This window comes from Humulus lupulus, chromosome 2 (assembly GCF_963169125.1).
Source record: "Humulus lupulus chromosome 2, drHumLupu1.1, whole genome shotgun sequence".
Taxonomy (NCBI): Eukaryota; Viridiplantae; Streptophyta; class Magnoliopsida; order Rosales; family Cannabaceae; genus Humulus; species Humulus lupulus.
The window spans coordinates 24,667,295-24,678,221 of record NC_084794.1 but is presented as its reverse complement, the minus strand read 5'-3'; positions in this window follow the sequence as shown (position 1 = coordinate 24,678,221).

Sequence of the window (10,927 nt, the reverse complement as noted above, 5' to 3'; positions counted from 1 at the left end):
CAAACCTCGCAGTAAAATTATAGTGGAGGAGATGGTCTCGAATGAAGTTGCAAAGTCACCAGCAACAACCAATGTAAAACGGCAAGAGGAAACTACTAGTTCTAGTCAGAATAGTAGAGAGCCTCGTCGTAGTGGGATGGTTAGTAAGCAACCCACACGCTATGAACACGAAGTTCAAATGCTTGTGTCTGACATAAAAAAAGATGATCCATTGACATTTAAAGATGCAATGAATGATTTTGACAAGGACAAATGGCAAGAAGCCATGAACCAAGAAATAGAATCAATGTATTCCAATTCTGTCTGGGTTCTTAAAGATCCACCTGAGAATATCAAACCCATTGGTTGCAAGTGGATTTTCAAGAAGAAAAGAGGAGCGGATGGGAAAGTAGAGACTTTCAAAGCAAGGCTTGTAGCCAAAGGTTACACACAGAAAGAAGGGGTTGATTATGAAGAAACCTTTTCTCTTGTAGCCATGCTAAAATCCACTCGTATACTCTTGTCCATTGCTACGTGTATGGATTATGAGATTTGGCAAATGGATGTCAAAACAGCTTTTCTGAATGGCTACCTTGACGAAACCATTTACATGTCTCAACCAGAAGGGTTCGAAGTAAAAGGTCAAGAGAAAAAAGTTTGCCAGCTTCTTAGGTCCATCTATGGACTCAAACAAGCTTCTAGATCTTGGAATCTTAGATTTGATGACACAATTAAAACATTTGGTTTTGAACAAAACGTTGACGAACTTTGTGTCTATAAACAAATCAAAGATGGTGTAGTAGTATTCCTCATTCGTTACACTGATGATTTGATTGGAAATAACATAACATCATTATCAAAGGTAAAGATCTGGTTAGCTAAACAATTCCAAATGAAAGATTTGGGACAATGCAAGTATGCTCTGGGCATTAAAATTCTTAGAGATAGACAAAACAAAACTTTGGCACTGTCTCAACCAACTTATATTGATAAGGTGTTAGAACGCTTTAATATGCAAAACTCACAAAAGGGTGATATGCCATATAACGCCCTGCTAATTAGGGTTCGTTACCAACTGTGTTTAAAATCAGTGCTGGACTTTCTAAATAAGTCATTTGGACTAAACATGTGATTAAGCCACTAAATGTTTAGATATTAAAAATTTTGGTCAAGTTATAAACATTTTCGTTAAACCAAAAGCCTTGTTCTTTACACGGGATCCCAAAAACATCAGTTTAAAAGTTGGTACAACATCCAAGTTACATAATAAGATGACCTAAGCGGCAAAAGTTGGGTTCAACCCTAGCTTCCTCGAGTATTTCGGACGTGACGGTCGAGTGGACTGCTTATGTACATGTTGCTACTAATGTTCTCCAACTCATGGCTAGCCTAACTTCTCTTTACCTTTACATGCACCACGAAGCACCCATGAACCAAAAGACTTTGCAAGAAAGCATATTAAACAATTCACGGAGTAGTATATTGGACTAACAGTAATAACTGAATCTAGTATAAACTTTACAAATTTCAAAAAACATAGAGTTGTACAAGTGTGTGTCGCACTCCCTTTCAATTTGTTTGGCATCCGAGCAAGTCAGGTGCTTAGTGCACCCCCAGGGTGGCCCAGCCATGGTGGCCTACACTCCACGTGCATAATGCCAATCTAAGCTCATAAGTCGAGTCCTATTTCTCATTAAAGAGGGTTATGAACTCTTCCCAATTCATTGTGGTTACATCCCTAGTCTGGGACTCCACCTCCCACCATATTTGGGCATCCTCTCGAAATATGTACGTGGCACAGGCCACTCTCTCATTTCCCACCATCCTCATGAAGTCCAGGATAGATGTAATCATGGCCATCCACTGTTCTGCCTTAAGTGGATCTGCACTACCCTCGAAAACTGGAGGGTGTTGCTTCTTGAACTGCTCATATACTAACTCCCAATGGTTCTCCAATTCTCTTTGCTGTTGTACGACCGATACTGGAACAACAGATGGGGCCCCTGACACAGTGTTCCCAGCCGGAACCTGCTGTTGCCTCAACTAGCGAATCTCTTCGTCCTGTCTCTGCAGCCTAGCTTGTACATCTGCAAGCATCTGTTGCTAGTTATCAGGGACTGGCGAAGGCTTCTGACTCTGTTTATCACTTTCGACTTGATTCTCAGCGCTAGCTGGCTCATTAGATTGCCCTGGAAGCATACTTCCAAGTCTATCTGCAATCAATGACTCGGCTTATCAGGCGGTAATAACAATATCTCATGCCAACCCACGATTCAAAACTGATTGAATAAGCATCCACATGCATTGACAATGCTAATAAGCATCCCAATAATTCACACATAATAATCATGCTAATAAGTAGAGAAATCCATAATAACACTTAAACAAGATGCTGATAAGCACATTCTTGGCTTGCATACACATAACCTAATGCTATTAAACATTTCCAATACTATAGAGTAAGAAGAATACTAATAAGCATTTTCCTTTAACATGTAACGATGATGATAAGCATCTCCTATCAAATGAACACTTACAGCAGTGCTAGTAAGCATTTCTGACATTCAACAACAATAATGTTGCTAATAAGCAATCCTACAATATTTACAAATGTCTATCGTGCAAGCACATTCTCAACCTACATACAGCAGTCAAGGGCCAAGCCTTATCAGAATAATTCATGCTTCTTATTTAAACTAGCAGGTAAGGCATATATAATTCATTTAAACACATATACACATAACCATATTAATAGTTACCCAAACCTGAGTCGAGATTGTCTTTAGCAGTGAATGTACATGCCCAGTCCAACATGAGGAACCCTTAAACCTTAGCAGCTTTGATACCAAGTTGTAACGCCCTGCTAATCAGGGTCTGTTACCAAATGTGTTTAAAATCAGTGCTAGACTTGCTAAACAAGTCATTTGGACTAAACATGTGATTAAGCCACTAAAGGTTTAGGTATTAGAAATTTTGGTCAAGTTATAAATATTTTCATTAAACCAAAAGCCTTGTTCTTTACATGGGATCCCAAAAATATCATTTTAAAAGTTGGTACAACATCCAGGTTACATAATAAGCCGACCTAAGCAGCAAAAGTTGGGTTCAACCCTAGCTTCCTCGAGTATCTCAGCTGTGGAGGCCAAGCGGACTTCATATGTACATGTCACGTTTAATGCTCTCCAACTCATGGCTAGCCCAACTTCTCTTTACCTTTACGTACACCACGAAGCACCCATGAGCCAAAAGACTCAGCAAGAAAACATATTAAACAATTCACGAAGTAGTATATTGGACTAACAATAATAACTGAATCTAGTATAAACTTTACAAAATTCAGCAACCATAGAGTTGTACAAGTGCGTGTCGCGCTCCCTTTCAATTTGTTTGGCATTCGAGCCAGTCAGGTGCTTGGTGCACCCAGGGTGGCCCAGCCATGGTGACCTGCACTCCACGTGCGTAATGTCAATCTAAGCTCATAAGTCGATCCTTGACTTATAAGTCAAGCCTCACATGCCTCCAACTTATAAGTCAAAGCTTTAAGACCATCGACTTATAAGTCGAGCTTCAAAAACCCTCGACTTATAAGTCGAGTCCCTGAAATCATATATGCCTTCGACTAATAAGTTGATCTCTAAATAGACATCACATCAACTTCTTGCTTCATAAACCGAGCTCCCTAGTCTTAGCAGACAATCACATATTTCATTTATCATACATTTAAACAGATACAACGAATTATAACACATTCAATCAGCCATACATAGGCATAATCATAATCATGCTCATTCACAGGCCTAATGCCCAAATCAAGATTACATTCAACATTCGGCCCAAGCCCTAATCATGTACATCACACATTGGGTGCAGTTTTCTTACCTTTGGTCCAAGTGCAAGCTACTAACGACAACCCTTGAGTACGATCCCCGATCCGAGCCCTTAGCGTTGACCTAGTCACAACCACGATGAAGAATTCCATCAACAACGAGTGAATAAAGGCTTTCGGATCGAGTCCTAGCCTCCGGGACATCGAATTCCACCATACACGGTATTAGAATCGATCCCGAACTCATAAGGTTGAGTTCCTGCACTCAAAAGCTTCTCGGTGTCCAAAAACCCCTTAAGAGCTGCGACCCCATGCCCTTATACCGCGACCCGCCTCAAACCAGAGGCTCAGCCTCCCCAACCATTAGACACGCACTATGGCCCATTCATGGTGGCATCGCGGCCCACCCTTGCAGCAGAGCCTACCTTGGCTCCCAATAGTTCTAGAGGGCCGCGACACACCAAGAACAGGGCCGCGGCCCGACCCTTCGAACCCAAAATTTCTAGGTTTTGTCCTTTAGCTGAACCCAACTAAAAACAATCCAATTATACTCCAATCTTTCAATTCATTCCCCATAATCAATATAACTCCTTTCCAGCAACAAAACCTAGCTAATTACTAGATTACAACTGATCAAAAATCCAAAAATTCACTCTCCAAATAACAAACATGGAAGTGCTAAAGCCTCCAACCAAAACCACAGAAACATCAAGAAGAAATCAAATTTAAACTTGTACCTCTAAGGTGATAATGCCCTTGAACTAATCCCCAAGTTTCCCAAGCTCAATCCTCCAATTTCTAGGCTTTGCCCTTCAATTTTCTTAGAATTCTAAAGCTTCTAAGGAGAGGGAGATAAAGTTATGGAAGAGAGAAAGAGTGATCTTGATGAGAGTTTCCTTTGGTTTCCTAAGTCATCTAAGAAGTTCCTAGCCAACCAAGTCACATACTTGGCCAGAAATGACCAAATTGCCCTTTTGCCCTTAGCCTACTCAACACATGCCCCCAAGGGCAATTTTGTCTTTTATCTCATACCCTGTTAATCATAATTTACGCCCTATAATTACCATTTCTTCCAATATCCTCAAATTATTACCAAATAATTTCCCATCACCCGCTAAATCCCGATAATGTACTAAATCACTAAAATACCCCTAAGCTCAGCCCGAGCCGAGTATTTTACCCTGTTGTGACTTTTCCATTAACTTGCTCACCAGGATCGCCTCGCATCGAGTAACCAAAATATATCCAACTAATAATGTGGTCTCAAATACACAAACACAAATTTTCAATTATACCATCAACGGGTCAAATTACCAAAATACCTTTCTTATAAGAAACGGGCCCACATACATATATTTAACATTTCTAACATGCAAGCATAATTATATTATAATATAATTCACATAATAACATGATCATACTATATTAACACATAATTAAAACAATTATTACCTCCCGACCACCTAATCCAAACACTAAGCCATATTGGGGAATTTGAGATGATACATGCCAACCCAGTATTCCTTTCCAAGGAGCAGTGTCCCAAAATACCTCAGGAAGAGGAAGATATGAGATAGTATCCATATGCCTCAGTGGTAGGCAATCTAATGTATGCCATGTTGTGTACATGACCTGACATTTGTTATGCAGTAAGGATAGTTAGCCGTTATCAATCCAATCCTGGATTGAGTCATTGGATTGCGGTGAAGAATATTCTCAAGTATCTTAGAAATACTAGAGATTATATGCTTGTATATTCAGGTGGTGACTTGAACCCCATTGGTTACACTGATTCTGATTTTCAATCAGATAGAGATAGTCGGAAATCGACTTCTGGATAAGTGTTTACTCTTGGAGGAGGAGTAGTAGTCTGGCAAAGTATTAAAAAAACCAGCATTGCATACTCAACCATGGAATCCGAGTATATAGTAGCTTGTGAAGCAGCTAAGAAGGCTGTGTGGCTCAAGAAGTTCTATTCTGATCTGGAAGTAGTTCCAGATATGGATAAGCCACTAGTCCTATACTGTGACAACAATGGGGCAGTAGCTAACTCAAAGGAACCACAGAGTCACAAGAGGGGAAATCACATCGAGAGGAAGTATCACTTGGTAAGAGAGATAGTTCATCGAGGAGATGTTGTAGTTATGAAGATAGCTTCAGAGCATAATCTTGCAGATCCTTTCACAAAGACTTTATCCATAAAATATTTTGAGGAGCATGTAAGAAACATGGGAATGAGAGAGATGCCTCATTTGCTTTAGGGCAAGTGGAAGATTGTTGGGAATTGTGCCCTGAAAGCATATGTAGTAGACATTGTTTTAAGAAATAAATAAATAAATTGAATTTGTTATGCATATATTTTATGGACTATATTATTCTGTGATAATATTAAGTAAATATAAGAAAAATTCTTAAGTTCATATATGTGATCACAAACACGTATTGGTACGGGAGGATTGTGTTTGAGATAAATGAACTTGAATAGTTCGCAGTAAAATAAAGTTATGGAATCTTTAGATTAATTACTGCAAGTATGGTCCACTAGTATTATGAATACATGTGATCTAGATCCGGATCACTAGTGTAGTAGGACACTTTAGTGGAGGTACTTTATATATTAGAGAATATATAGAACTGGACCAGATATGTTTATTAATACTTAGTTAAATACTGTTTTGAAGTATTAATTAAATATATAAACTGATGATCATATACAAATAGATCTTAATCCTGAAGTTACTATGAACTCTTGTTTATGTTATATGAGTTATTTGATTCACTCGTTAGGGTCTGCCAAAATGATCAGGCTAGAAACTTTTTGTTTTGGGAACTCATTAATGTAAATGGCTGGGGACATAGTATACAGATATGGAATCTATACCTTCTCATAAAATATTGAATAATGGTGCTCTTAAGGGTTGACTTTTGAGACTGAAAGGTTATTGAGCTCAAATTCATAATTTAGTTATGAATTAACCTTTACTAGTAAAGTCAACGGTACTTAGGGAAACAAGATATAATTAAAAGGGTGAAACGATAATTTTATTCCCGATTAATTATGAACTATTATTAGAGGGTTAATTTGTATGTAATGATTGTATCAATGGACGCTTTATTTTATAAAATACTTAGTAAATGAAATGTCTATAATCACAAGAGTGCAATCTCATATTTATAGTGGATTATTCATGAGATTAATAAATTAAGATTATTTAATTAAAGAGTTTAATTAATAATCTCAAATTTATTGGAGATTGGAATTATATGTCCATAGGTCCCCACAACGGCTCCATCAATACTTTTTAAGACAAGGGTTGATATAAAGAAAAAAAATGATTGAAAGACATATTTAAGAAGACATTTGTTCTTCAGGCCAAATATGCAATTATGTGATAATAATGATTAATTAATCAATTACAAATTAGTTGTAATTAATAAAATTAATTAATATTTAATTACTATGTAATTTTTGAAATTATATTAAATAATTAAATTAATTTTCAAAATTATATTAAATAATTTATTAATTATAATTTTTGAAATTATAAAAAATTAAATATTTAATTTCAAAATTATTATTAGTTTTAATCAATTGGTAGAATTAATTAAATATCTTTATTTGAGTGGGAGATAATAATTTAATTGGTAGATTTGAATTTAAAAGAATGATATTTATTCAAATAATTAATTATATTTGATAATTAGTAAAAAAGATATTAAATTCAAATTTGAATTAATTATCATGTTGTTGGATTTTATCTGATAAAGTAGTTTGAATAAATAATTAAATAATTATAGAAAAATTAAATATCCCTAAAATATAAGGTGGTACACGACCACACACAGTCCATGGACTGTGTGTGGCATGTACTGCACTATTTTCAGGGATAGATTTTTTAATTTTATTAATATAATTAATTTATTAAAGGAAAATTCAAAAATTAGTTTTTTGATATTTTCATTAATAAGATAATTAATAAATTAAAAGATAAATTGTAAATTGGTTACAAATTTATTTTTTAAATTTAAATATTTTCTATTTAAGTTAGACTTATCAGAAAATAAAGAGACACTCAATAATTCGCTCTGTAAAAAGAACGATACTTTTTTATCTCTCCCTGAAAAAGATAAATAACCAATCTCAGGCCTTATTCTCTTGATCTCATGTGTTGAGTACATCAAGTAGAATCAGAAATCAACTATCCTTTATTCTCTAAGTGCACACACACTTATTGAGGTGTAGAGAACGTTGGTATGAGTACCTGGGAGCAGCTTGGATAGGAAGTTCGTTCAAATTATGAAAAGATGGCAAGGACACTTGATAGGCATCAAGAGGTTTGTTTTCTATCATTTTCTTGCTTATGATTAATGTATGTATATTAATGGATCCGCATATTTACAGGTAGTTTAAATATGTTACAAAATTTTTGTTGTACACTGGGCCAAACCCACCACCTTTCTGCTGCGCATTAGGAAACTCGTTCCTAACATTTGGATGGTACAACATTTAAAATGACGTTTGCAGTTTCAATTGCATGTCACCAGAACGAAGTTGGCAAAGTTGAGTAGCTAAACATGCATCTAAGCATTTCCAGTAAAGTTATGTTCTGTCGTTCTGCTACACCATTTTGTTGCGGAGTACCCAGGGCAGTAAGTTGTGATAAAATCTCTAGTTTAGTTAAATGATCTTGGAATTGCATATCTAAATATTTCCATCCCTATTAAATCGCAAGATCTTTAATGTTTTACCTAATTAGTTCTGAGACATAACTAGGAATTCCTGAAACTTTGAATATGTTTCTGATTTCCTATGCATTAGGTAAAGATATGAGTATCTAGAGTAGTCGTCAATGAAAGTGACAAAATACTCAAAACCACCCCTGACTTGTACATTAAAAGCTCCACAAACATCTGAATGAACAAGTCCAAGTGGTTCTTTGGCCCTATCATCCTTTGCAGAGAATGGACGCTTGGTCAGTTTGCCTTCTAGAAAAGATTCACCGTCCTTTGTAAGTCTTTGAATTCTATCATAGCCAATGTGACCTTGTCCCAAGTGCTATAAATACGTCATGTTATCATTATCAGTCTTTTGATGTTTATTGATCATAGGTTTTGCTACTTTGAATAAATCATTATTAAGTGTGAGGGGTTTGTTACGTCGTAGAATATAAATCTCGTTTTCCAAACATGAAATACACAATTATGATCCATTGAAAGAGATAGATATATTAGAATTTGTGAAAGTCATAACAAATTGTTGTAATTGCAACATTGAAACTGAAATTAGATTTCTACTAAAATCCAGAATAAAAAATACATCTTTCAAAATTAAATATTTATTTATGAACTTCACGCAAGCTCTTCCTCTAGCTTGGACCTCAACGAATGCTCTGTTCCTAGCTCTAAGATTTAAGTCGCCTTCATGCACTTCCTCCCATGATTCAAGAAGTTGTAAAGAGTTACAAACATGGTTAGTAGATCCGGAATCAACAATCTAAACAGATTTATCATTCTCTAAAACACATGTTTCTAAGATAAATGAAATATTACCTTTGTCTTTCGCTGCTAGAAACTTGGGGCAATCCTATTTCCAATGCCCATTCTCTTTGTAGTGAAAGCATTTTCCTTTACCTTTCTTGTTTTTCTTTTTCTTCCCCTTAGGCGTCTGTGCACTTGGTTGTGCACTCGTCTTTGCAGCTTTGCAAGCCCGGGGTTGGTGTTTTGTCCACCTTTCCTTTTGTTCCCAGCTTTTGAAGATAAAGTTAGGTTAGCTTTAGCCTTAGCTAGATCAGCAGCAGCAGTAATCTTCTTTTCTCCTCCCTTACTAGGTCCACCCATGATAGACTAGAAAGTCTAAAGCTCGTTCATGAGCTGCATCAGACCATAGTTGAGTTTATTCATCACATAGTTGGTGGTGAACAATAGGAAAGCTGGATAGATATTGTTGAGGATTAAGCTGACTTGAGTCTCCTCATCTATTATGGCTCCATGGAGTTTAGCTTCCCGAAAGTAGTTGGTCATCTTGATCAGGTGATCACAAACGTGCTGAGACTGTGCCATCCGAGCATTGGCATATTTCTTAGTGGCCTCAAAACGAGTCTACACAGACTTTGCACCAAACATGTCTTGGAGCTGATCCATGATTTCATAGGCCCTCTGACATTCTCCATCTTTGTCTTGACAGTGTCGATCATACTAGTCAACATGTAGTACCGTGCCTTGTTAGTGGTCGCCTGCCAATACTCATATTTGTCTCTTACAAACTTTGTATCTCCTTCAGCTGGAACTTCTGGGGATTCCTCAGTCATGATGAACTTGGAGTGTCACCAATCAACACTATGTTGATATCTGCTTCCACTTAAGGAAGTTTTCCCCCATGAGTTTCTCCATCGAAAGTTGAGAAAGGATGGGAGTAGACACAACCATAATAATACTACATATTATCAATAAAATAGAAATCAATCACATTTACTCAATAAAACGTCTATTCACTCTAATTTAAAGAAATAACACAACATATACCATAAATATGTAATATATTGAAAAAAATACCAAAATAAGCATATCTCTATTTCTTTAGGTTTTTAACTATTCTATGATATCGTTGTCCTGGTTGGTGAGAGTTAAAAAAAATATCATTAGTTAAATAGAGTTGTAAACTCATTTAATAATGGACACCATTATTAACAACCTACTATTCGATCCAAATAAGAAAACAAAATCTCTAATTTTATGAGCTAGACCCACAGTTTCGATAATGATAGATTTAATCCTAGTAGTCACTCTAGGGGTGAGTCTAGTAGAATTTGACATATAATTATCTATCTTTCGAAATCTAACCTTGTCAAAATAACTACTGAACACCTTCCGTAGGGGGATGAATCAAAGCATCTCGAGGTCGCATTAAGCTATTGACCTTGTTAAACTAACGGTGGAGATCGAATATAATTTTTAAAATAAGCTCATTATTAAAATAATATTTTTATTATTGATTTTTTTGAAAATTAATGACTATGGTTCTCCAAAAAATTAAAATTTTAAAATCAAAGTCCTATAATTTTCTATTAATTCTAAAGTGTCACATTGAAACAAATTCAATCAAATTAGAATTAATTTGTGGCT